At 32.7% G+C, this 27,303-nt stretch overlaps 1 pseudogene; it reads left to right on the top strand.

The window, feature by feature from the left end:
* Positions 1-1,258: 1,258 nt before the first annotated feature.
* Positions 1,259-27,303, top strand: LOC108471960 (toMV susceptible protein tm-1(GCR26)-like; annotated as a pseudogene).

Raw genomic sequence — 27,303 nt, 5'->3', positions numbered from 1 at the left:
CTATCGAAACGTTAAAATTTTTTAACAAAAATTTAATACCACCTTAATGACACTCCGTAAATATTTTTATAAATATTTACTGCTCGATTTATAGAAACGAGGTTCCAATACCTCACTTTCTAAAATCACTTGACTTTAGGATCTTACTACTTGAACCTAATAAATCATTATATTACATAAATTACCAAATCAAAAACCTTTTTTAAAATCATATGTGACTCGTAAATATTAAATAATAATATTTACGAACTTATTCACCAGATTTGGTGGCATCAAAACCACTAAAAAATCGAGTTGTTACATAAAGCCTACACAAAAGAAATAATATACCACGCTTGAGCACCATGGGATTTGAAAACAAAACCAAATGCAACCATCTAAGACACTTAACCACCATACCAAACTAATTTACTTGCTAAACAAACACATTCAAAAATCCAAAAATTTGGGGCGTTACAAGCCACTTGGATTGATAATCGACCAGTATACTAGTCTAAACAAAGTGTTTGTATTGATTAAATCGGAAACTGGTCGAAACAGGTAGAAATAAAAAAAAAAGGACAAAATCTGGTAGTTGAACAGATTCAACCAATTTAATAAAATTTTTAAAATTTTATGAATTTTAAATTATTTATTTAATTATTGTTGGTCTATCATCAATTTTTTTATATATTTCAAGTTTAGTAACTAAAATAAATTTAATGGCTAATTTCAAATGCTAAAGTGGATAAAAAATATAGGTATCAAAATAAATTCGGTAGCCAAGCTAAAAGTTAAAAATTATATTATCTCAATAAATGATGCCATTAAATATCTATTTTATTTTATTTATTTTAATAAAGAGATGAAAATATATCAAGTTCAAACCTTTTATTTAAACAGTTATATATATAAAGAATTTTTTTAAATAATCTCATTATAAATTTTGATCTTATCTATTTTTTTATACAATGCCTAAAATTATTTATAGTTCTCTTCAACTCATAAATAGGGAATAATATCTTCAAAACACTCGAGTTTAATATATATCATTTAATACTCGAGTTTTCTATTTTTTAATGTGATATTTCTGTTATTTTATAGTCTAATTTGATACTTATTATAAAAGTTATATATTGTGATATCTAAATGTAATGTTAATTTTTTAATATTTAATTTAAATTTAAATATTAATTTAATAAAATTAATTATAAATATTATTAGATTGATTTTTAATAATTTTATTAATAGAATAAATTTAAAGTTAACTGTTGGAACCAAAAAAGAAAGCGGACAAAATGAGTAAATTGTAATGATTATTGGTTGAAGTTTCAATCCATTAATAAGTGGGTAGACTGAAGCGATAGTGAGAGAACGTACAAGTTCGAAGGGGAGGGCTTGCAACAACACAAGAGGGACTGCCTTTTAAGAGCAGTATAGTATTCATCAAATCATTCCCAGGCTGGATACAGGCGGGAAAATGGGTACTGTAGCTACATTTTATTGCGTCGGAACGACTGACACTAAGCTTGAGGAGCTCCGATTCTTGGCTGAGACAGTTCGATCCTCCCTCGCTACCTTTTCCAGTAGCTCTTCTTCCAAGGTATGTTTTACTTTAGGCTAATCTCATTACATCATGTTTGGTTTAGTTGAAATTCTGATAAATAACTATTATATGGTTTCAACTTTCAAATAACAAGATAGATTTTTGTTCGACCAGTGGGTTTTAACTATTACCTTAGCTGAACTTTAGTGAGCTTTTTCCAAGTTTATCCCTGTCAATGATCAAAAGTTACAACTCAGGCCGATTAAAAGGGATTAAAAAAATTAAAGATTGTTTCCGCAAATCCACAAGTCAACTCCCAAAAAAGTAGAGCCACTGAACTAAAAAGATCAATTTTAAGTGAGGATTAGTGACTTATGGAAAATGTTTTTATATTTTACTGTATTTGTTTTATAGAAAATAATTTGATTCTCGAAAAATAAAATAAATTATTTAATATTTTAATTTTATTTTAATAATAAATTTTAAAATAAAATTTTAAATCATAATATTATTGAAAAATATTCAATATTATTATTTTAATAACAAATATTTATTATAATTATATATATATATTCAATATTATTATTATCAACATTAGTCTTTGAACTTCACAGCATTTCTTTAAAACCCCTAAAGTTTAAGTCTTATTGCAAGAACAATTGCTAAATTTAAGGAGTAACTTGGGGAAAAAATTCAAACCTCAATATAAGAGTAATTACCAAATTTAAGCCTCAAATAATAATTTAACCCTTTAAACAAGTAAAATTAAAATAATTTTTAAATAATAAAAATAAAAGTATTAAATCCATGTAAATCTCTCGCCCTTAACGAGCCTATAGAAGATATAATTTGCTCGAGTGGATACATTGAAAAAAAACCACGCAAATCAATAAAGAATTTAACTCTTTTCTTTTCTTTTAATTTTATTTACCTTGGTAGTTTTTTCCATTTTATTTAATTTATCTAATCTTTTTCTTTTCTTTAAGACATAATTTGTTTTGGAATGTAGTTTAATTTTACATCAATTGCTTTTCTTAAAAAAGTTTTAATTTGGTCATTTTAATTTATATATTTTTAATTTTTAAAATTTTAGTCTTTACTAAACGATAATTTGTTAAATTCATTAGGTCCTACTATTTTCAAAATATAATGGGACTAACATATTATCATATGTGTAATATCATATCAACTTGTTATTTTCATATATTACTTATTAAAAATTCAATTAATGGATTAAAACTATTATTTCATCAAGAATAAAATTTTAAATTTTGAAAAATATTGAGACTTAGAATAATCTAATAGGGAGAATATGAACTAAATCTACAATTGTACACATAGTACAATGCTATTAATTAAACTTAACCAAACAGATTTAACCGCTATTGTTTAGGTCAGGACTAAAATTTCAAAATTCAAAAAATATAGGTATTCAAATTGACCAATTTAAAAAATATAGAAATTAAAATTGATCAAATTATAGTATATGGACTAAATCACGACTTTTGCGAAGTACATGAATTAGTAGCAGATTTAACTAGTTTTTTCCCATACTCCTATCAATTGTTCTATTTTCCTTTTAAGCCCAAATATAATACAAATTTCTCCAATAAGAAGTAAACTTTTTCTTAGCATTTTCTTTAGACTTAATTCAAGTTTAAGAATGTTTATCAATACGGTTATTTTCTTATTCTTCTAAATTTTCTGTTTTGAAGGCAAAACAACATAAAAAAAAAAAGTTATGTTTTGTATTACTATTAATGGAAATGACAGGTAGAAGTTGTGATTGTTGATGTTTCTGCTGGTCAAAAGGAAACTGAGAGTTTGAGTGATTTCAAGTTTGTGACTAGAAATGAACTTCTTCTATGCTATTCAAAGTCAGTAGGTGGAAACCCCATTGTTCTTCCAGACGATAGAGGTGAAGCTGTTGGTGTTATGAGCAAAGCCCTTCAACATTTTATTAAGAAAGTTTACGCTGATGCTTTGGTTGCAGGTGCTATTGGCCTTTGAGGCACTGGAGGCACATCTTTGTTATCAATACTTTTCAGATCTCTTCCTCTTAGTGTACCAAAGCTCATTGTATCTATTATAGCTAGTGGCCAAACAGAACCTTACGTTAAAACATCGGATTTGGTATTGTTTCGATCAATCGTGGATATCTGTGGGATCAACAATGTTAGCAAAATTGTGCTATCAAATCCTGGAGCTTCTTTTGTTGTTATGGTGATTGAAAGGCTTGAGAGGTTCTAGGAATCCTTTAATGAAGGTAAAAAAGGCACAGTGGGGATAACCATGTTTGGGGTCACAACACCATGTGTTAATGTCGTGAGTGAAAAGTTAAAAAATGAAGGGTATGAAACCCTCATTTTCCATGCCACTGGTGTAGGTGGCAAGGCTATGGAATCACTGGTTAGAGAAGGATATATACAGGTATATATATATATATTAGAGTTATGTGATCCAAATTCTAAGAATTGCTTGCAAGTCAAATTAAACAAAATATATTTTCTTTCTAGAAGATTTAGTATTTATTAGTATAATATATTTAGATTTATTAGCATAGTTTATTTGACTTGCTAATTTAGCTTATAAATAGACTCTTTTACAACCTTAGAAAATACACCCATTAGATATTAGAACTCATAACATATTTAGAGAATTTTGTGTTTACTTTTTGAGGGTTATTTGTTTTCGGGTTTTCGGGATTTAGTTTTTATCTCCATTTTTTGTACTCTTCGTTCTTTTGACATTATAGTAAAATTACCTTTGCTCGGGATTTTTTATCCTCTTTGGAGGGGTTTTTCCATGTTAAATTTGTGTGATCAATTTCTCAATTTCTTCTATTATTTTTCTTATTCGTTGCTTAATCGAGTTGATTTATAACAAGTGATATCAGAGCTAGTTCAATTTTTATATATCAGTCCCTTCAGAGATGGCAGTAACAAGGTTTGAAATTGAGAAGTTAGATGGTGAGACAAATTTTAATATGGTGAGACAAATTTCAATCTATGGCATGTCCGTTCAGAGATGACAGCAACAAGGTTTGAAATTGAGAAGTTCGATGGTGAGACAAATTTCAATCTATGGCATGTTCGGGTGATGGCAATTCTAGTTCAAACAAGCTTGAAAAAGGTTGTTACCGGGAAAAAGCCTGAGAATCTAAATCAAACAGAATGAGAAGTGCAACACCCTTAACCTAAATCCTTGCCGAATTGGGTTTATAAGGTATTACAGGACATAACACAGTTCGATGCAATTACTCAATTCAAAAATATTTATATAGATATCTAATGCTTAACTTATAACCCAATACAATTCATTTCATATTCAAATGGAATATGTGAACTCAACATTCAAAGCATACTAATAGTTTATAAATAAATGAATCATCAACTTGCAAATTTATAAAGTTACATATCGTCATTTTCATATAAGTAGCATATATCTCAATGTCCCATTCATTTCAATGTTAACCAAAATTTGTATACCATTCTCCAAAAAAAAACTAGCATATTAAATAATACACATATACCAAAATAAATTCTAGTCATATGAATATATAGCGAATACATTTTAATACCAAAACATGATATAAAATATACTTTTCAAAAATAATTTAATCATTGATTATGGATACATATGTATATTCAAGACACAACTTCCATGAACCATATTTAAAAGAAACATACAATATATCTCCTATCATATTCGGTCATTATAATATGTCCTTTATTACCAACTCATTTATAGCATGTTAACTTAACATAATAACCTAAATTTCATATATAACTTTTCCTATACAAACTGCGTCCAAGTTGAGCAAACATATTTATACATGTATTATGACCATTTCATTTATCAACCAATTTCAATATGCACACACACAACACAAGTTCTAATCATCCAAGGTATAAGGTATAATATTTAAAATAGACTCAAACCATTATTTAACCAAAACATACTCAAGCATAAAGATTAAGCCATTTTCGCATGGCCTTTATACATAAACCAAAATACAACATTCTAGCCTATACATGCCATAGTTCCAAAATGTAACTTATAAAATACCAAAGACGGTTGATAGTGATAGACTTTGCTGACGATCCCCGAGCTTGTAACTTGAATCCAAAATCTATAAAACAGAATGAACATGAAAACACAAAGTAAGCTATAATAGCTTAGTAAGTCGTAAGGAAATAAACATCCCATTGATATAATCCACTCATTTTAAGCTAATCCAAATTTCATTATCATTATGAAGCTTAACTTCAAACCTACAAATGAGATAAATAACACATTTTCATACACAAAATCTACCTTGGCCGAATGCTCACTTAATCAATTTAACCTAATATTATTCATCTTTCAAAGCCAAAATGTCTTAATATAATCAAACATATACATACGCATTTATATAAGCTCAAGAACCATAGTATAACATCATGTACATATACCACTTATATGACCGAATTTACATGATCGCACATATGCACATATCTAAGAATCAATTCTACAAAATTCATACTATTTATTTACAAGGCTGAATACACATACTAAATTCACATGTAATCTTCATTTGTATCACACATAATTAGTAACAAATATCAAGTTACTTATTTACCTTATCTCAAGTAAACAACAAGCTAACTCATACCTGATCATTTAGCTCGTTTAACATATTCAATTACCACATCAGCATAAAGTCTTTTAGGCATAAACTTATAATAATTCACCGGCATAAAGCCTGCTAGGCCTAAGCCTGTATTTCACACCGGCACAAGGCCTGCTAGACTCAAAGTCTAATTTTATACAGAGGCAATAAGCCTGCTAGGCATAAGCCCGATTTAATTCACCAGCATAAGGCTTGCTAAGCTCAAAGCCCGAATATCATTGTTATAAAGCTGTCTCAGAAACAATTCATATATCGAAAAATCCATACATTCCATATAGTTCATACGGACTTTCAAATGTTATAACTCAGTCGAATTAAACTCAAATACATTATTTCCATGCTTAATCATATTCGGCTAACTCTACTATAATTCTATAAATTCCAAATCAGCATATTAAACTAATTTACCTTCAAAATTTACGATGTTAATTGCTTAAAGACTTACCTCGGATATCGATGAACAATGTAAATCGACTATTCGACTATTTTTGCTTTTCCCCGATCCAAGTCAGATTTCTTTTGTTTTTGATCTATACAATTTCAAATTAATTTCATTCAAACACAATTTCATTCAATTTAATCCAACAACACATAAATGGGCAAATTACCATTTTACCCATGATATTTCATACTTTTACAAATTAGTTCTAATTGTATAAAACACAAAATACACAAAATCTCACAACAACATAGTTAGGCCGAATCTTCCTTATATTCATACTAGTCTATATATTTTATTTATTTCACATTTTAATCCATCAATTTATAATTTTTACAATTTAGTCCTAATTACTCAAAATCATCAAAAACTCCAATACAAAACATATTAATCTAAAACATATCTTTCATATTTCATCATCAAACAACAAAAATCTCAAGCTCTCATCAATGGCATAACTCAAAATATTCATCAAAATTAGAAATTCAAGCATGGGTCGAATAGTATTCGAAGCAACGATCTCAAAAACGTAAAAACTATAAAACGAAACCAAACTAACCTTGAATTTGAATCAACAATGGCTGAATATCATTTGCTTTCTCTTTTTCTTTTCTTTTACAAGTTTCGGTCAAATAAAATGAACATATGCATTTTTTTATGTTTTATTATATTATAACATATTAACTAGTTTACATAATTAACCTTGGATTTAAAATATAAAGTCATGTTATAATAAGGCCATTACCGTCCATTACATGTCATCATGGGCTAATTACCACATGAGTCCCTCCATTTACAAAGACAAACACATTTCAGCCCTTACACATTAAACTATTAAATTTTCAATTTACGTGATTAAATCCTTTTATTTAATCAGACACTCAAACGTCCAAATTAAATTACGAAAATTTCACAGGCATAAATTCACACAAAATAAACACAAAAAATATTTTTTAAAAAATTTTTCTGACTCGGATTCGTGGTCCTGAAACTATCGTTCCGAATAAGGTTTAAATCAGGCTGTTACAATTTTCCCGCCTTAGGGATTTTAGTCCCCGAAAATCTTAACGGTGAATAGGTTCGGATAACGCTCTTTCATTATATCTTTTGTCTCCCATGTGGCTTCTTCAACTCTATGTTTATGCCACAGTACTTTAACCAACAGAATTTTCTTATTTCATAACTTTTTAATCTCACGAGCCAAAATACAAATCGGTTCTTCCTCGTGTGTCATATTGGGCTTAATTTCAATCTCAAATGGACTAATCACATGTGAAGGATCAGATTGATATCTACGAAGCATCGAAACATGGAATACATTGTGGATCTTTTCTAGCTAAGGTGGCAACAACAGTCTATACGCAACCGGCCCAATCGACTTTATAACCTCATACGGCCCAATAAATCTCGAACTCAATTTGCCTTTACGACCGAATCTGAGTATTTTCTCCCACAGTGAGACTTTCAAAAATACTCTATCCCCGATCTAAAACTCTATATCTTTACGTTTTAAGTTCACATATGATTTCTGACGATCTGATGCTGCTTTTAGACTTTCACGGATCACTTTCACTTTCAGTTCAGTTTCTTTGATCAAATCAACCCCGTGTATCCTATTTCCACTGAGCTCAGTCCAATATAAGGGTGTACGATATTTACGACCGTACAAAGCCTCGTAAGGTGCCATTTTGATACTCGATTTGAAGCTATTATTATACGCAAATTCAATCAGAGGTAGATATCGTTCCCACATACCTTCAAACTCGAGAATACAACATCTCAACATATCCTCAAGTATCTGAATGATTCGCTTAGACTGACCATCTGTTTGCGGATGGAAAGCAGTGCTGAAATGTAATTTCGTACCTAGTGCAACTTGTAGTTTCTTCCAAAACCGCGATGTAAATATCGGATCTCTATCTAAAACAATAGATATAGGCACACCATATAACCTCACGATTTGAGAAACATATAATTTAGCCAGATTATCAAGCGAATAATTTGTACTAACCAGAACAAAGTGAGCAGATTTAGTCAACCTATCTACAATAACCCAGATTGCATCTTTCTTGCTCAGTGTCAACGGCTGGATACAAAATCCATCGTAACTTTGTCCCATTTCCATTCAGGTATCATGATCGGCTGAAGCAATCCAGAAGGTTCCTGATGCTTGACATTTACTTGCTAACAAACTAAACATTTCGAAACATAGTCAGAAATGTCTCATTTCATACCTTGCCACCAGTAAAACTGTCTAAGATCATTATACATCTTTGTACTACCCGAGTGAACAGATAGCCGACTGTTATGAGATTCGTTCAAAATTATCTGAATCAACTCTGTATTTTTTGAAACACATATTCGGTCTCTGAGCCGCAAACATCCCTCAGCGTCCACTTGAAATTCTGAATCAACATTCGAATCACATTGAGCCCGCTTTACTATCAAATCATTATTGACCTTCTGAGCTTCGCAAATCTGTTGAATAAATAACAGTCTTGCTTTTAACACGGCTATTATCGCACCATCATCCGACATAACCATATGTGCATTCATTGCATGCAAAGCAAACAACAATTTTCGACTTAGGGATCAGCAACAACATTAGCCTTTCCCTGATGATAGTCAATCACTAGCTCGTAATCTTTTAGCAACTCTAACCATCGACGCTGTCTCAAATTCAGATTCTTCTAAGTCATCAAGTACTTCAGACTTTTGTGATTGGAATAAACATGACATTTTTTACCGAACAGATAGTGGCGCCATATTTTTAATGCAAACACAATAGCTGCCAACTCTAGATTATGCATTGGATAGTTCTTTTGATACGACTTTAACTATTTCGAGGTATAAGCTATAACTTTGCCTTCTTGCATCAAAACACAGCCCAAACCATTTAAAGATGCATCACTATAAATAACAAATTCTTTACCCTATTTTGGCTGAACTAGCACTGGAGCTTCGATTAAAAGGGCTTTCAACTGATAAAAACTTTTCTGGTACTTTTCTGACCACTCAAATTTAACATCTTTTTGCAATAGCTTGGTCATCAGGGTTGCAATCATCGAGAACCCTTTCACAAATCATCTGTAGTAACCAGCAAGTCCCAGAAAACTTCAGACTTCAGAAACGTTTCTCAGAAATTTCCAGTCAAGTATTGCTGAAATCTTACTCGGATCAACCCAAATACCTGATGCTGAAATAACATGTCCCAGAAAGCTAACTTCGTGTAACCAGAACTCATATTTACTAAACTTCGCATACAACTATTTTTCTTGCAAATTCTGTAACACAAGTCTCAAATGCTCGACATGTTCGGTTTTATTCTTTATGGTCACATTATTAAGCTGTCTATAATAGACATTCTCATAGTTCCATGTTTCTTTTTCACAAATAACACAGGCGCACCCCAGGAGGAGAAACTCGGTCTCGCGAATCCTCTAACTGTCATCTCTTACAACTGAGCTTTCAATTCTTTTAATTCAATAGGTGCCATTTTGTACGGAGCTATCGATATCGGAGTAGTCCCTGGTACTAATTCAATACCAAATTCAACCTCTTGAATAGGTGGTAAACCCGATAATTCTTCAAGAAACATATCCAGATACTCACACACAACAGGTACTGATTCAATCTTTCTTTCGGATATGCAAAGTAAGCTTCACAACCTTTTCTTACATATTTCTGAGCTAATATCGAGGAAATTATTGCCAGTAAACCATTCAGATCATTAGATTCAATCCGAATAATCTCATTATTCTAGCACCGTAAATCAATAGTCTTTCTCTTGTAGTTTACAATATCATCATGCAATGTCAACCAATCCATGCCCAAAATTATGTCAAACTTATTAAATGGCAACAACATCAGATCAGCCGGAAAACACGAATCTCGAATCATTAGGGGACAATTATTACATACTTTATCGACCATAGCACACCGGCCAAGGGGTTCGATACTCTAATCACAAATTTAGTAGACTCAACAGGCAAAGTCTTACTGAATACTAAAGTCTCACACACATAAGAATGAGTCCAACCAGGATCAATCAATGCAATTACACTAGTATCATAGAAAGTGAATGTGCCAGTAATAACATCTGGGATAAAGCCTCCTCATGTGCATGAATAGCATAGGCTCTAGTAGGTGCACGAGCCTCAGATCAAACTGTTGTATCTTTCGTCCCCCTCTGACTGCCACTCACATTACCCAAATGCCTGGGTGGTCTGTCTCGTACTAACATATTACTCGGTCTCACGTTCTGAACAGTGTTTTTCTCGGTTAACATCGGACAATCTCGGATAAAATGATCTATCGATCCACATTTAAAACATGACCGATCATGCAATCTGTAACCTCCAGAATGCCATTTACCACAATGCTTGCACTCGACTCTAATTTGTCGAACATTGCCAACACTAGCAATCAAAGTGGCTTGTGAACTCACGGGAGGTCAGTCTCTATCTCGTCTAGAAAAGTCTAAAGTATTCTTAGATCGACTAGAATCATCTCTGAACTTCTTCGATGATGAGTGAAAAGTCTTACTCGATGATCTTTAACGGGAATCTCTGGCTTCAAAATCATCTTTTCTTTCTCTTTTCCAAGCTCTTCGGCTTTGCAAGCTCGCTTAACAAGTACCATGAACTCTTTGATTTCAAGTATACCAACTAGCAATTTAATTTCTTCGTTCAAATTGTCTTCGAATCTTTTACACATGATAGTTTCAGTTGAAACACACTCACGGGTATATCGACTGAGTCTCACAAATTTTCGCTTATATTCTGTCACAATCATACGACCCTTTTTTAGTTTGAGAAATTCCTTGCGCTTCTGATCAATGAATCTTTGGTTGATATATTTCTTATGGAACTCAGTCTAAAAGAATACCCAGGTCACTCGCACTTTCGGAACCACCGATACTAGTGTATTCCACCAGTGATATGCGGTGTCTCGTAACAAGGATAAGGCACATTTTAAGCACTCATCCGGGGTACAAGATAACTCATCAAACACACAGATAGTATTATCAAGCCAGAATTCAGCTTGTTCAGCATCATCATCATCAGTAGCTCTAAATTCTTCAGCCTCGTGTTTTTTGATTTTATCAACAGGTGGCTTAGGCAATCTTAACGGATCACTCACTTGAGATATAGTAGGTATCGAAGATGGATTAATCGGGGATGAATGTTGTTGTGCAGCCAGATTAGTTCGTATATATTGAGTAAACCAATCATTCATCATTTGATAGAAGGCTTGTTTAGCCTCCCCCTCATGGCTACTTGAGGTCGGCCGAGAATAAACTGGCACTGTCCCTTGCACAGGAATAGGCACTATACCCTCGACATCATGAGCTACAACTCTGTTGGGATCCATTTACTATATGATAGCACATTATCAAATGTCAGAAGTCATCATACTATCGCAGTAATTATTATGGCATGTATAGCTAGACTCACACATGCTACGTTAGTCCTAGAATCGACTAAATCGTAGCTCTAATACCAATAAAATGTAACACCCCTAACCCGTATCCGTCGCTGGATTGGAGTTATAAGGTATTACCGGACATAACACAGTTCGATACAATTACTCAATTTGAAATTATTTATATAGATATCTAACGCTTAACTTATAACCCGATACAATTCATTTCATATTCAAATGGAATATGTGAACTCAACATTCAAAGCATATAATAGTTTATAAATAAATGAATCTCTCAACTTGCAAATTTATAAAGTTACATATCATCATATTCATATAAGTAGCATATATCTCAATGTCCCATTCATTTCAATGTTAACCAAAATTTGTATACCATTCTCCAAAAAAACTAGAATATTAAATAATACACATATACCAAAATAAATTCTAGTCATATGAATATATAGCGAATACATTTTAATACTAAAACATGATATAAAATATACTTTTCAAAGATAATTTAATCATCGATTTTGTATACATATGTATATTCAAGACACAACTTCCATGAACCATATTTAAAAGAAACATACGATATATCTCCCATCATATTCGGTCATTATAATATGTCCTTTATTACCAACTCATTTATAGCACATTTACTTAACATAATAACCTAAATTTCATATATAACTTTTCCTATACAAACCGCATCCAAGTTGAGCAAACATATTTATACATGTATTATGACCATTTCATTTATCAACCAATTTCAATATACACACACACAACACAAGTTCTAATCATCCAAGGTATAAGGCATAATATCTAAAATAGACTCAAACCATTATTTAACCAAAACATGCTCAAGCATAGAGATTAAGCCATTTTCGCATGGCCTTTATACATAAACCAAAATACAGCATTCCAAAACGCATTCCAGCCTACACATGCCATAGTTCCAAAATGTAACTTATAAAATACCGACGACGGTTGATAATGTGATAGACTTTGCTGACGATCCCCGAGCTTGTAACTTGAATCTAAAATCTATAAAACAAAATGAACATGAAAACACAAAGTAAGCTATAATAGCTTAGTAAGTCGTAAAGAAATAAACATCCCATTGATATAATCCACTCATTTTAAGCTAATCCAAATTTCATTATCATTATGAAGCTTAACCTCAAACCTACAAATGAGATAAATAACACATTTTCATACACAAAATCTGCCTTGACCGAATGCTCAGTTAATCAATTTAACCTAATATTATTCATCTTTCAAAGCCAAAATGTCTTAATATAATCAAACGTACACATACGCATTTATATAAGCTCAAGAACCACAGTATAACATCATGTACATATACCACTTATATAACCGAATTTACATGATCACACATATGCACATATCTAAGAATCAATTCTACAAAATTCATACTATTTATTTACAAGGTTGAATACACATACTAAATTCACATGTAATCTTCATTTGTATCACACATAATTAGTAACAAATATCAAGTTACTTATTTACCTTATCTCAAGTAAACAACAAGCTAACTCATACCTGATCATTTAGCTCGTTTAACATATTCAATTACCACATCAGCATAAAGTCTTTTAGGCATAAACTTATAATAATTCACCGGCATAAAGCCTGCTAGGCCTAAGCTTGTATTTCACACAGGCACAAGGCCTGCTAGACTCAAAGTCTGATTTTATACACAGGCAATAAGCCTGCTAGGCATAAGCTCGATTTAATTTACCAGCACAAGGCTTGCTAGGCTCAAAGCCCAAATATCATTGTTATAAAGCTGTCTCATGAACAATTCATATATCGAAAAATCCAAATATTCCATATAGTTCATATGGACTTTCAAATGTTATAACTCAGTCGAATTAAACTCAAATACATTATTTCCATGCTTAATCATATTCGACTAACTCTACTATAATTCTATAAATTCCAAATCAGCATATTAAACTAATTACTCAAAATCATCAAAAACTCCAATACAAAACATGTTAATCTAAAACATATCTTTCATATATCATCATCAAACAACAAAAATCTCAAGCTCTCATCAATGGCATAACTCAAAATATTCATCGAAATCATAAATTCAAGCATGGGTCGGATAGTATTCGAAGCAACGATCTCAAAAACGTAAAAATTATCAAAAATCGAAACCAAACTAACCTTGAATTTGAATCAACAATAGCCGAATATCATTTGCTTTCTCTTTTTCTTTTCTTTTACAAGTTTCGGTAGAATAAAATGAATACATGCACGTTTTTCTTTTTTTTCATGTTTTATTATATTATAACATATTAACTAGTTTACATAATTAACCTTGGGTTTAAAATATAAAATCATGTTATATTAAGGCCACTACCGTCCATTATATGTCATCATAGGATAATTACCACATAAATCCCTCCATTTACAAAGACAAACGCATTTCAGCCCTTACACATTAAACCATTAAATTTTTAATTTACGCGATTAAGTCCTTTTATTTAATCAAACACTCAAACGTCCAAATTAAATTACGAAAATTTCACAGGCATAAATTCACACAAAATAAACATATAAAATAATTTTTTAAAAATTTTTCTGACTCGGATTAATGGTCCCGAAACCACCATTCCGACTAGGGTTTAAACCAGGCTGCTACAGGAAGAGCTTGATGAAAAGGCCTTGTCTGCAATCCAGTTGTGCCTCGCGAATACGGTATTACAGGAGGTGTTGATGGAGAAGATCCCATCCGCATTGTGGAAAAGGTTAAAAACTCTTTATGCGACTTAGTCTCTAGCTAACCGTTTAGTATTGAAACAACGTTTATTTATGTTTCGCATGAACGAATATGAGCTTCTTAAAGATCACATTAGTCAATTCATTGCTCTTTTAAATGATTTAAAGAACGTTGAGGTTCATATTGATGATGAAGATCAAGCTATGCTATTATTGTGCTCTTTAACCTCTTCATACAAGTCTTTCAGGGAGACCCTGATTTATGGCAGAAACAAACTCTTGTTCGAACATGTGAAGGGTCATTTGTTGAGTGGATACAAACTCGACAATGAGTTTGGTTTGGATAGCAAGGCAGTTAAGCAAGCTTCCGTTTTGGTAGCATCAAAGAAACAAGACAAAAGGTGTCACTATTGTAAAAAGTTAGGTCACGTCAAAGCAGATTGTTATAAATTGCGAAATAAAAGAGCTGCTGAGAGTAACGAGGAAGATGTAGCTGGTGCAAATTTGGCCGATGAAGGTGGTGATGATTTATTGTTAGTGTCAACGAGTGTAACTCCAAGCTCACATCCGAATGGATCTTAGATTCGGAATGTTCTTTCCACATATGTCCTAATAGAGAATGGTTCTCCACATACAGTTCGGTTGAAGGTGGAGTTGTGCGCATGGGAAAGGATTCATCCAATAAGGTAATTGGTATTGGTACTGTTAAAATTAGGATACACGATGGGACGATTAGGACACTCTCAAATGTCAGGTATGTACCTGATTTACGAAAGAATCTCATCTCTTTAAGTATTTTAGACTTGAAAGGATGTAGAATCAACATCGAGTTAAGCGGTATTAAAGTATCTCGTGGAGCTCTCGTTTTGTTAAAAGGTAAAAGAACTGACAGTCTTTATATTCTGGAAGGATCTACAGTGACCGGTGAAATCAGACATTCCTCGTCCGTTACGGAGTCGAAGTCAACTCATTTGAAGTGGAGGCAACTTAGTCATAGGAGGGAAAAAGGTATGACCGTTTCGTTGAAGAGAGGTTCGCTTTTGGATGCAGATTTCGAAAAGTTAGGGCACTGTGTTCGTGAAAATCAGACCTGAATTAATTTTGATTTGGCAGTGCACAAGTCGAAGGCTAGAAGTCTTCCAGCTTCTAAGCACAGATTCGACTCAATTAATTCCTTACATAGTTCAAGATAGGCCTGTGGTAAGCTTTGGCAAAGATAGCGTTGAAAGAATTCGTGTCAAGCTAGAGATTGTTAGAGTTGTGTGACCCAAATTCGAAGAGATTGCTTGCAAGTCAAGTTAAACAAAATATATTTTCTTTTTAGAAGATTTAGTATTTATTAGTATAATATATTTAGCATTTATTAGCATAGTTTATTTGACTTACTAATTTAGCCTATAAATAGGCTCTTTTACAAGCTTAGAAAATACACCCATTAAAGATTAGAACTCATAACACATTTAGAGAATTTTGTGTTTATGTTTTGAGGGTTCTTTGTTTTCGAGTTTTCAGGATTTGGTTTTTATTTCCATTTTTTGTATTCTTCGTTCTTTTGCCATTATAGTAAAATTATCTTTGCCCGTGATTTTTTATCCTCTTTGGAGGGTTTTTCCATGTTAAATTTGTGTTCAATTTCTCAATTTCTTCTGTTATTTTTCTTTTTCGTTGCTTAATCGGGTCGATTTCTAACAATATATATATTTCTCTTTCATTTATTTGCTTCTCAAAATCTTCATTGAAAATGTGAATTCTTTTCACACGTGTTAGGGAGTTTTGGACATTACAACTACAGAGGTTGCAGATTATGCAGTTGGGGGTGTGATACCTTATGACAGCTCTCATTTCGATGTTATTCTAAAGAAGAAAATCCCTTTCGTCCTTAATGTTGGAGCCTTAGATATGGTGACCTTTGGACCTAAACATACCGTACCTACTAATTTTTAGAAAAGGAAGATTCACATCCACAATGCTCAAGTGATGATGAGTTTTTAGACCACCTTTTTTTTTTTAGCATTGTCTATGTTTGTTGTTGTATAATGTGTTTTCTATGTGTTAACGATGGGCGGTTGAAGATATCGGCCATACGAAAAATAGTCGACAAGAACAAAAAAATTGCAGGCTTTATAGTAAATAAACTGAACAAGTCTGTAACAAAGATTTATGTTTCCCTAACCCAAAAGGGTGTTTCAGCATTGGATGCTCTAGGGAAGCCCTTCTATGATCGTAAAGCTACTGGTACTCTTTTACTGAATTGCAGACACTAATTCAAATAAACGAAGACCGGCAGGCGACTAAATTTTAGTTCTTTAATTATATCCTGCATGTTTTGTAAAACCCCTAACCCCGTCTCGTCGCCAGAACAGGATTACAGAGCATTACCAGTCATTACAGTACATTTACACGTAAAACAAGAATAAATGCAATACTATAAATCTAAATATAACTTTAATGGGTCCACGGTGCTTAATAAGAACATCTTAAACAAACTAGGGCTCGATCGGAAGCTTAGAAAATTTTTCGTGAAATTTCAAAATTTCTTCCTTTCCCGTGTGGCTGATGTGACACGCCCGTGTCATCAACCCGTGGGGCTCTCTGACTTATACTTATAAATCAATTAATTTCATACTGCCAAGGCACATGTCTGTGTACTCAGCCTGTGTGACAACCTGTTTGTAGCATTTTAGGTGCAGGGGACACACGGCCTAACAACATGCTCGTGTGCAAGCCATGTGTCTCACACGGTCTAGTCACACGCCCATGTGACATACCGTGTGGACTTCAAATGAACTTTATAATTCAAATTTACCAACCCTGCAAACATTAAGCAATAAGCAATCTAATATTCAAACTTTCAACCAATTCAAAATATGATAAACACACACTTAATACTCATTAAACTATTATACCATATTCTAACACTTATATTCAATAACTCTTAAACAAACTACGTAAAAATTTGCACTTAAGTACCATTCAATTCAATTCAAAAAGGACTATATTATAACACACTTATTACATCCATTAACTATCTACTAACATTCTTCACTAATTTCACTTATAAACAATTTAACATCAAAACAACCTAGGTACATGCCATTCTTTAAGATAAAAAACTTCACCAATTACTTGAGCTCGGGAGTTGGCTCGGATGCTGAGACGTTAGTTACATTGTACCTAACCTGCGCATGGAAACAAACCGTACGCTGAATACACTTAGTGGTATTTCTGTAAACTAATGCTTAGAACAATAATAAGCCATGTATATGTATTGTAACTCAAAACTTTTACTTTCATAGTCTCAATAGCTTAATCTCTTGCCTTCATCTTATAGTTCTTAAATGTAATTAAACAATTCTTTATATATATTTCATATTATTCGATACCTTTCAACAATCATATAACAGTCATAGTCACATAATCAATAGCAGTCGGTCTTCAGTACTTTCATTTACCCCTATTAACATAACTCAGACCTGAACGGATACACGGATCCAACCCACACACTAGGATATCATACAGTGTTTCATCGGCTGAAGCCGGAATACACCGTAAGGATAACAGTAACAGTAACTGTCAGGTACAGAGTACCTCTTCAGAACGAATTCGAAATAGTAATAGTAGTCGACACATACAATGTCTCATCGACACACAGTCGGAATATCCCTGAAAACTTCCAATCCTATGGCATGCCAACTATATCCGACTTAGCCCGACACTGTTAATAGGGTATTTGAATCATTTCATTTTGATACATAAGCAGTAACAATTTCTATCACATCATTTATCATACATACTAACCAATTAAAAATAACAAATACATTTATTAAATTATTAAGCATAGTTTATAGAAATACAAACTGTAATTTTCGAGTTTACTCGATATCCTCGTTCACTTTCTCCTTCCCCTTTTTCGATGACGTTTCCTGTGCTATGTTGGCTACATAAAATTTAACATTTAAAATTATCAATGTATGTTATTTAATAACATACTCTTTTATTTCCATGTAGCTTTTACATAAATTTCAATTTAGTCCTTCCACCATAACCATTCTTTTCTTCAAAATAAATCCTATATTTTCATTCAATTATCACTTTAGACTATTCAACTCTTAAATTTTACAGCATAAAACATTAATTATAGAATTCTCTCAATTCAATCCCTACTATTTCAAAACTTATATCTCTCTCTTACAATTTAATCTTTCTCCCACTTCTAACTTGAATTTCTATCATTTTATCTCATAATTTACTCAATAATTCAACTTAATCAACATCTAAAAATTCACTATCTTCCTAAATTTCAACATAATTCAATTAGTATTTCTTCCTAGGATTCTATAGACACCAAAATTGCAAGAAAAGGGATTAAATTGGCTTACCAATCAAGCTTGAAACTCTAAAACCCTAAATTTTCCCTTTTTTTTTGTTTCCCTTTTTCTTTATTTCTTTCCCTGCTATTCGCGCCTTTCTTTCTCTTTTTCTTTATGTTTTATTTCTTTTATTTTCTATATTCCTTCTTTATTTAATTAATATGTTATAATTATACAATATAATATAATTTACTTTATATTATTATTTACTTATATAATAAGTAAATACATATATATACGTATATTTGTACCAATTAAAATAATACATATATATTTATGCTTACCACACACTTGTCACATAAGGTTTATTTGCTAACTTAGTCCCATGACTTTTCTATAGTTTATAATTAAACTTTTACACTTTATTAAATTTAGTCCTTTCACTAAATTAACCTTAATTAAGCTTGATTTACTTAATTAAAATCTAATTAACATCTCAGTTAACTTCGTAAATATTTCTAATAAATATTTACAAATCTAATTTTTAGAATCGAAGACCTGAAAATTCACTTTTCTGATGACCTTAAAATTTGGGTCGTTACATTTCTCCCCCCTTTATAAATTTCGTCCTCTAAATTTACCTGAAAAGACATGGGTGTACTGTTATCTCATTGCATCTTCCGGTTCCCACGTTGCTTTTTCAATATTATGACTTCTCCATAATACTTTTACTAAAGGAACTTGTTTATTACGTAATTCCTTTACTTCACTTGCTAGTATCTTAACCGGTTCTTCTTCATATGACAAATCAGGTCAAATCTCTATATCTACAGTTGAAATCACATGAGATGGATCTGATCGGTATCTTCTTAACATAGAAACATGGAAAACATCATGAATTTCTTTAGTTCAGGAGGTACAGCTAAACGATATGCCACCTGTCTAATTCTTTCTATAATCTCATACGGTCCAATGTATCGTGGACTCAATTGACCCTTCCGACCGAATCTTAAGATTTTCTTCAAAGGAGAGACTTTAAGAATTACTTTGTCTCTAGCTGAATACTCAATGTCCCATCGTTTCAGAGTTGCGTACTATTTCTGCCTGTCAAAAGCTACTTTCAATCTTTCTCGAATCTTTTTAACAGTACTTTCTGTTTGTTGGATCAATTCTGGACTAACCATTTTTCTTTCATTCAGTTCTGTCCAACACATTGGTGATCGACATCTCCGACCATACAAAGCTTCATACGGTGCCATTTGAATACTTGACTGATAACTATTATTATTTACAAACTTAGCTAACGATAAATAACGCTCCTAACCTGATTCAAAATCAATGATATTAGCTCGGAGCATGTCTTCTAAAATCTGAATAACTCGTTCGGACTGTCCATCTGTCTGTGGATGAAAAGCTGTACTAAAATGAATTTATATACCGAGAGACTCATGCAACTATTTCTAGAACCTCGATGTAAACCGTGGATCCCGGTCAGAAATTACCGATACAGGAATACCATGTAGTCTCACAATTTCCTGGATATAAGTTTTTGTCAACTTTTGAAGTGACCAATCCGTTGTGACTGCTATAAAATGAGCTGACTTTGTGAGTCGATCAAAAATTACCCAAATAGTATTTTTCTTGCTTGTTGATAATGGTAACCCGATTACAAAGTCCATTGTGATTCAGTCCCATTTCCATTCAGGAATATTAATGGGCTAAAGTAATCCGGTCGGAACCTGATGTTCGGCTTTAACTCGTTGAAATGTTAAACATTTGGTCACATATTCCACTATATATTTCTTCATACCCGGCCACCAATACAGTTCCCGTAAATCACGGTACATTTTTGTTCCTCTAGGATGTAATGCAAACTGACTATTATGAGCTTCTCGAAGAATCAATTCGTTTATTTCAGAAGTAGTTGGGATACAGAGTCGATTCTAAAATCTCAGACAATCATTTTCATCAATACTAAAGTTCCCTGCTGTACCGTTCTGTACCGTCTCTCTTTTCTTCATTAGTTTGCCATCTATCAATTGTGCTGACTTGATCTGATTAAACATTACCGACTTACTCTCAATTCAGCTAAAAGACCTTCATCATCTATGATACTAAGTCGTGCAAGCATTGTTCTCAGCTCAACTGCAGCCTTTCTACTCAATGCATCAGCTACAACATTAGCTTTACCCGGATGATAGTCAATAACACAATCATAATCTTTTAAAAGTTCTATCCACCGACGTTGTCTCAAATTCAACTCTTTTTGTGATAGAAGATACTTGAGACTTTTATGATCAGTGTAAATATAACACTTTTCGTCGTATAGGTAATGTCTCCAAATCTTCAAGGCAAATATCACTGCTGGTAATTCTAGATCATGTGTCGGATAATTGTGTTCATGCAGTTTTAATTACCTTGAAGCATAAGAAATTACCTTTCCATTTTGTATCAGTACACACTCGAGACCATTTAAGGAAGCATCACTGTACACAACAAAATCTTTTCCCGATTCTGACAAAGTCAACACTGGTGCCTCTATCAATATTTACTTCAACATTTCAAAACTTTTCTGACTCTGCTTACTCCAAACAAACAGAACATTCTTTTGTAGTAACTTTTTCGTCGGTAAAGCTTTTTTTAAAAATCCATTTACAAACCTTCGATAATATCCGGCCAACCCAAGGAAACTACGTACCTCTGACACATTTCTAAGAACTTTCTACTGAAGTATGGCTTCAATCTTCTTTGGATCTACTCTTATCCCATCTGCTGATACTACATGACCAAGGAATACAACCTCCATTAACCAAAACTCACACTTACTCAATTTCCCATATAATTGTTTCTCTCGCAATATTTGCAAAATAATTCAGAGATGCTGTTCATGTTCAGTTTCAGACTTTGAGTATACTAAAATATCATCAATAAAAACTACTACAAACTGATCCAAGTATGGTTGGAAAATCCGATTCATAAGATCCATAAAAGCAGCTGGAGTATTTGTTAATCCAAATGGCATCACCAAGAATTCATAGTGGCCATACCGTGTACGAAATGCTATCTTCGGTACATCACTCTCTTTTACCTTCAACTGATAATATCCCGACCTCAAATCAATTTATGAAAACACAGAAGTTCCCCTTAATTGATCAAATAAATCATCAATACGAGTTAACGGGTATTTGTTCTTGATAGTCACCTTATTCAACTGTCGATAATTAATATACAACCGCATCGAACCATCTTTCTTTTTAACGAATAACACTGAAGCTCCCCATAGTGATGTATTAGGTCGTATAAAACCTCGATCCAATAAGTCTTGCAGTTGTACTTTTAATTCCTTCAACTCAGTAGGTGACATTCGATATGGAGGTATTGACACTGGATCTGTACCCAGGTATACTTCAATCGCAAATTCAACTTCCCGATCAGGAGGTAATCCAGGTAATTCTTCAGGAAACACATCAGGAAATTCACATACAGTCTGAATTTTACTGCACTGACTCTCAACTGAGTCGAAATTAATAACATATGCTAAGAAAGCAACACATCCTTGATTAAGAAGCTTACTAGCTTTAATTGCTTATATAACACGAATAGTCCCACTAGTTCGAATACCATTTACTTCAATTTGATCACCACTTTCATTCTGAACAGTGAATTTCTTTTTATAACAATCCAGGATTACTCAATATTCTGACAGCCAATCCATACCCAGTATAATGTCAAAATCGCCAAATGGCATGATCAACAAATCAACAGAAAAGATTTTATCCTGAATCATTAATGGACATCTTCGACATATCTAATTCACTAACATAGTTTGCCCTAATGGACTAGACACTTCTATCGTTACTTTAAACAATTCAAGTTTTAAATTTCCAGTCTTAATCAGTTTTGTATTGACATAAGAATGTGACGATCCTAGATCTATTAAAACATAAACGGGTTCTAAATGTAATAAGAATATTCCTATCACCACATCATGAGCATCTCCCTTATCTCGAGTTTTTACAACATACGCTCGGGCCGGACCTCTTACTTCAGATTGTTGTGTAGCATTTTCACTAGTTCTTCTAGTACCTTCTCTAGTAACTGGACCACTTCGGCCTGACCCTCGACCTCTGGAAACAGATTCAGATCTTTGTGATACCGTTGGTGTTGCCTTACCAATCTTTGGACAGTCCTTTACAAAATGATCAGTGGATCCACATCGGAAACAACCCCCAGTTAACTTTCTACATTCTTCCCTATATTTGTTTCCATAATATTCACATTTTGGAATTTCAATGTTCTGAGCTGGGCTTCTGATACTGCCAGTAGATAAAGTAGTTCGTCTCTTTCGACTTCTGTCTCCTCTTTCTAGTCTTAAACTGAATCTTCCACTACCTTGAGATTCCCTCGATCGTTTGAATTGCAGACTTGAACTAACAGTTCCAGGATGTTTTCCAGTTGAACGTGCAGTTTTGGACTTTTCACTCTTCCCCAGTACTTGTTCAATCATTTTAGCTCTTTCTACTAAATCTGCAAACTCTATAATCCATAGGCATCAATTGCAGTTGGAATTCATCTCGCAGTCCTCTTAAAAATTGCTTGCATCTGTCAGCTTCAATCGATACAAATTTAGTTGTATATCTGCTCAATCTTAAGAATTCTCATTCATAATCCACTACAGACATATACTTCTGCTTCAACATTAAAAACTCTTGTTTCTGGTCTTCTATATATGTTTCTCTCAAATACTTCTTCTAAAATTCCCGTTGAAAGAATTCCTAATTTACCTGTTCTTCTGGTACATTCTGAATCACTGATTCCCACCATATGTAAGCCTCTTCTTGTAACAGAGAAACAACACATACTAAACTTTCTTGTGGTGTGCATTCTAATTGCTTCAAAATTCTTTTGGTAGTCTCTAACCAATTTTCAACTATTGTTGAATCAATTCCCTTTGATCCTAGAAATTCTGTAGCTCTATACTTTCCCAGTTCATTCATAGGGGCACGTCGGGTAGCAGGGGTAGAAGTAGTAGCAAGCTTACTTCCTACCGCTCTTTGAAGAGCTTCGGCAATCATTCTAAATATTTATGTATTATCCCTTCCAATATTCGGTGGTTGGTTACCTACCGGGTTTACACTTGGGGTTATGAATTCAGATTCATTTACATCACGTGATTCATCTTTACTGTACATTTCTTGATCGGTACCCTCGATACTTTCATCAGACATCTTTTACTCACTATAAAATAGAGTTAATTTATCAGTGTATATATATATATATCAGCATCCAATCCCAACTCAAATTTAACATAAAAAAAAGGCATGTACCTCTTGACTCCTTTCAATACTCGACTTAATCATAGAATCGGTTAAACCTAGTTAACTCTGATACTACTAAATGTAACACCCCTAAGCCCGTCCCGTCTCCGGAACAAGATTACGGAGTATTACCGGTCATTACAGTACATTTACATGTAAAACAAGAATAAATGCAATACTATACATCTAAATATAGCTTTAATGGGCCCACGGTACTTAATAAGAACATCTTAAACAAACCAGGGCTCGATCGAAAGCTTAGAAAATTTTTCGTGAAATTTCAAAATTTCTTCCTTTGAATAGTACCACACGCCCATGTGGCTGGTGTGACACGCCCGTATGGCTGATGTGACACGCTCGTGTCATTAACCCGTGGGGCTCTCTGACTTATACCTATAAATCAATTAATTTCACACAGCCAAGGCACACGCCCGTGTGCTCAGCCCGTGTGACAACCTGTTTGTAGCATTTTAGGTGTAGAGGACACACAGCTTAACAACATGCCCGTGTGCAAGCCGTGTGTCTAACACGGTCTGGTCACGCGCCCATGTGACATACTGTGTGGACTTCAAATGAACTCTATAATTCAAATTTACCAACCCTGCAAACTTTAAACAATAAGCAATCTACTATTCAAACTTTCAACCAATCCAAAACATGATAAACACACACTTAATACTCATTAAACTATCATACCATAGTCTAACACTTATATTCAATAACCCTTAAACAAACTACTTCAAAATTTGCACTTAAGTACCATTCAATTCAATTCAAAAAGGACTATATTGTAACACACTCATTGCATCCATTAACTATCTACTAACATTCTTCACTAATTTCACTTATAAACAATTTTACATCAAAACAACCTAGGTACATGCCATTCTTTAAGACAAGAAGCTTCACCAATTACTTGAGTTCGGGAGTTGGCTCGGATGCTGAGACGTTAGTTACTTTGTACTTAACTCATGCGAAAAACAAAGCAGACTGTGAGTATACACTCAGTGGTATTTCTATAAACTAATGCTTAGAACAATAATAAGCCATGTATATGTATTGTAACTCAAAACTTTTACTTTCATAGTCTTAATAGCTTAATCTCTTGCCTTCATCTTATAGTTCTGAAATGTAATTAAATAATTCTTTATATATATTTCATATCATTCGATACCTTTCAACAATCATATAACAGTCACAGTCACATAATCAATAGCAGTCGGTCTTCAGTACTTTCATTTGCCCCTATTAACATAACTCGGACCTAGACGGATACACGGATCCAACCCACACACCGGGATATCATACAGTGTTTCATCTACCGGGTTTAATACACCGTAAGGGTAATGATAATAGTCGTCAGAGTACCTCTTGAACAATTTGAAACGATAATGATGAGTCGACACATACAGTGTCTCATCGACACACAGTCGGAATATCCCTGAACACTTCCAATCCTATGACATGCCAACTATATCCGACTTAGCCCTATTAACGTTAATAGGGTATTTGAATCATTTCATTTTGATACATAAGCGGTAACAATTTCTATCACATCATTTATCATACATACTAACCAATTAAAAATAACAAATACATTTATTAAATTATTAAGCATAGTTTATAGAAATACAAACTGTAATTTTCGAGTTTACTCGATATCCTCGTTCACTTTCTCCTTCCCCTTTTTCGATGACGTTTCCTGTGCTATGTTGGCTACATAAAATTTAACATTTAAAATTATCAATGTATGTTATTTAATAACATACTCTTTTATTTCCATGTAGCTTTTACATAAATTTCAATTTAGTCCTTCCACCATAACCATTCTTTTTCTTCAAAATAAATCCTATATTTTCATTCAATTATCACTTTAGACTATTCAACTCTTAAATTTTACAGCATAAAACATTAATTATAGAATTCTCTCAATTCAATCCCTACTATTTCAAAACTTATATCTCTCTCTTACAATTTAATCTTTCTCCCACTTCTAACTTGAATTTCTATCATTTTATCTCATAATTTACTCAATAATTCAACTTAATCAACATCTAAAAATTCACTATCTTCCTAAATTTCAACATAATTCAATTAGTATTTCTTCATAGGATTCTATAGACACCAAAATTGCAAGAAAAGGGATTAAATTGACTTACCAATCAAGCTTGAAACTCTAAAACCCTAAATTTTCCCTTTCTTTTTGTTTCCCTTTTTCTTTATTTCTTTCCCTGCTATTCGCGCCTTTCTTTCTCTTTTTCTTTATGTTTTATTTCTTTTATTTTCTATATTCCTTCTTTATTTAATTAATATGTTATAATTATACAATATAATATAATATAATATAATTTACTTTATATTATTATTTACTTATATAATAAGTAAATACATATATATACATATATTTGTACCAATTAAAATAATACATATATATTTATGCTTACCACACACTTGTCACATAAGGTTTATTTGCTAACTTAGTCCCATGACTTTTCTATAGTTTATAATTAAACTTTTACACTTTATTCAATTTAGTCCTTTCACTAAATTAACCTTAATTAAGCTAAATTTACTTAATTAAAATCTAATTAACCTCTCACTTAACTTTGTAAATATTTCTAATAAATATTTACGAATCTAATTTTCAGAATCGAAGACCTGAAAATTCACTTTTCCGATGACCTTAAAATTTGGGTCGTTACATGTTTGCATCTCAATTTTTCCTTGTGAAGTTAGAAAATTATGTCTACTTACAGGTAGAGATGTGTCCTTACCATATCAATGACCCTGAGTTTGCGAACGCATTGGTTGATTCGTTTACGATCTGTTCGAAGAATCCTATGAAAAGATCATGA

Source organism: Gossypium arboreum, chromosome 11 (assembly GCF_025698485.1).
Source record: "Gossypium arboreum isolate Shixiya-1 chromosome 11, ASM2569848v2, whole genome shotgun sequence".
Lineage (NCBI taxonomy): Eukaryota > Viridiplantae > Streptophyta > Magnoliopsida > Malvales > Malvaceae > Gossypium > Gossypium arboreum.
Note: the sequence above shows the minus strand (reverse complement) of the source record. Positions and strands in the feature narration are given on the sequence as shown.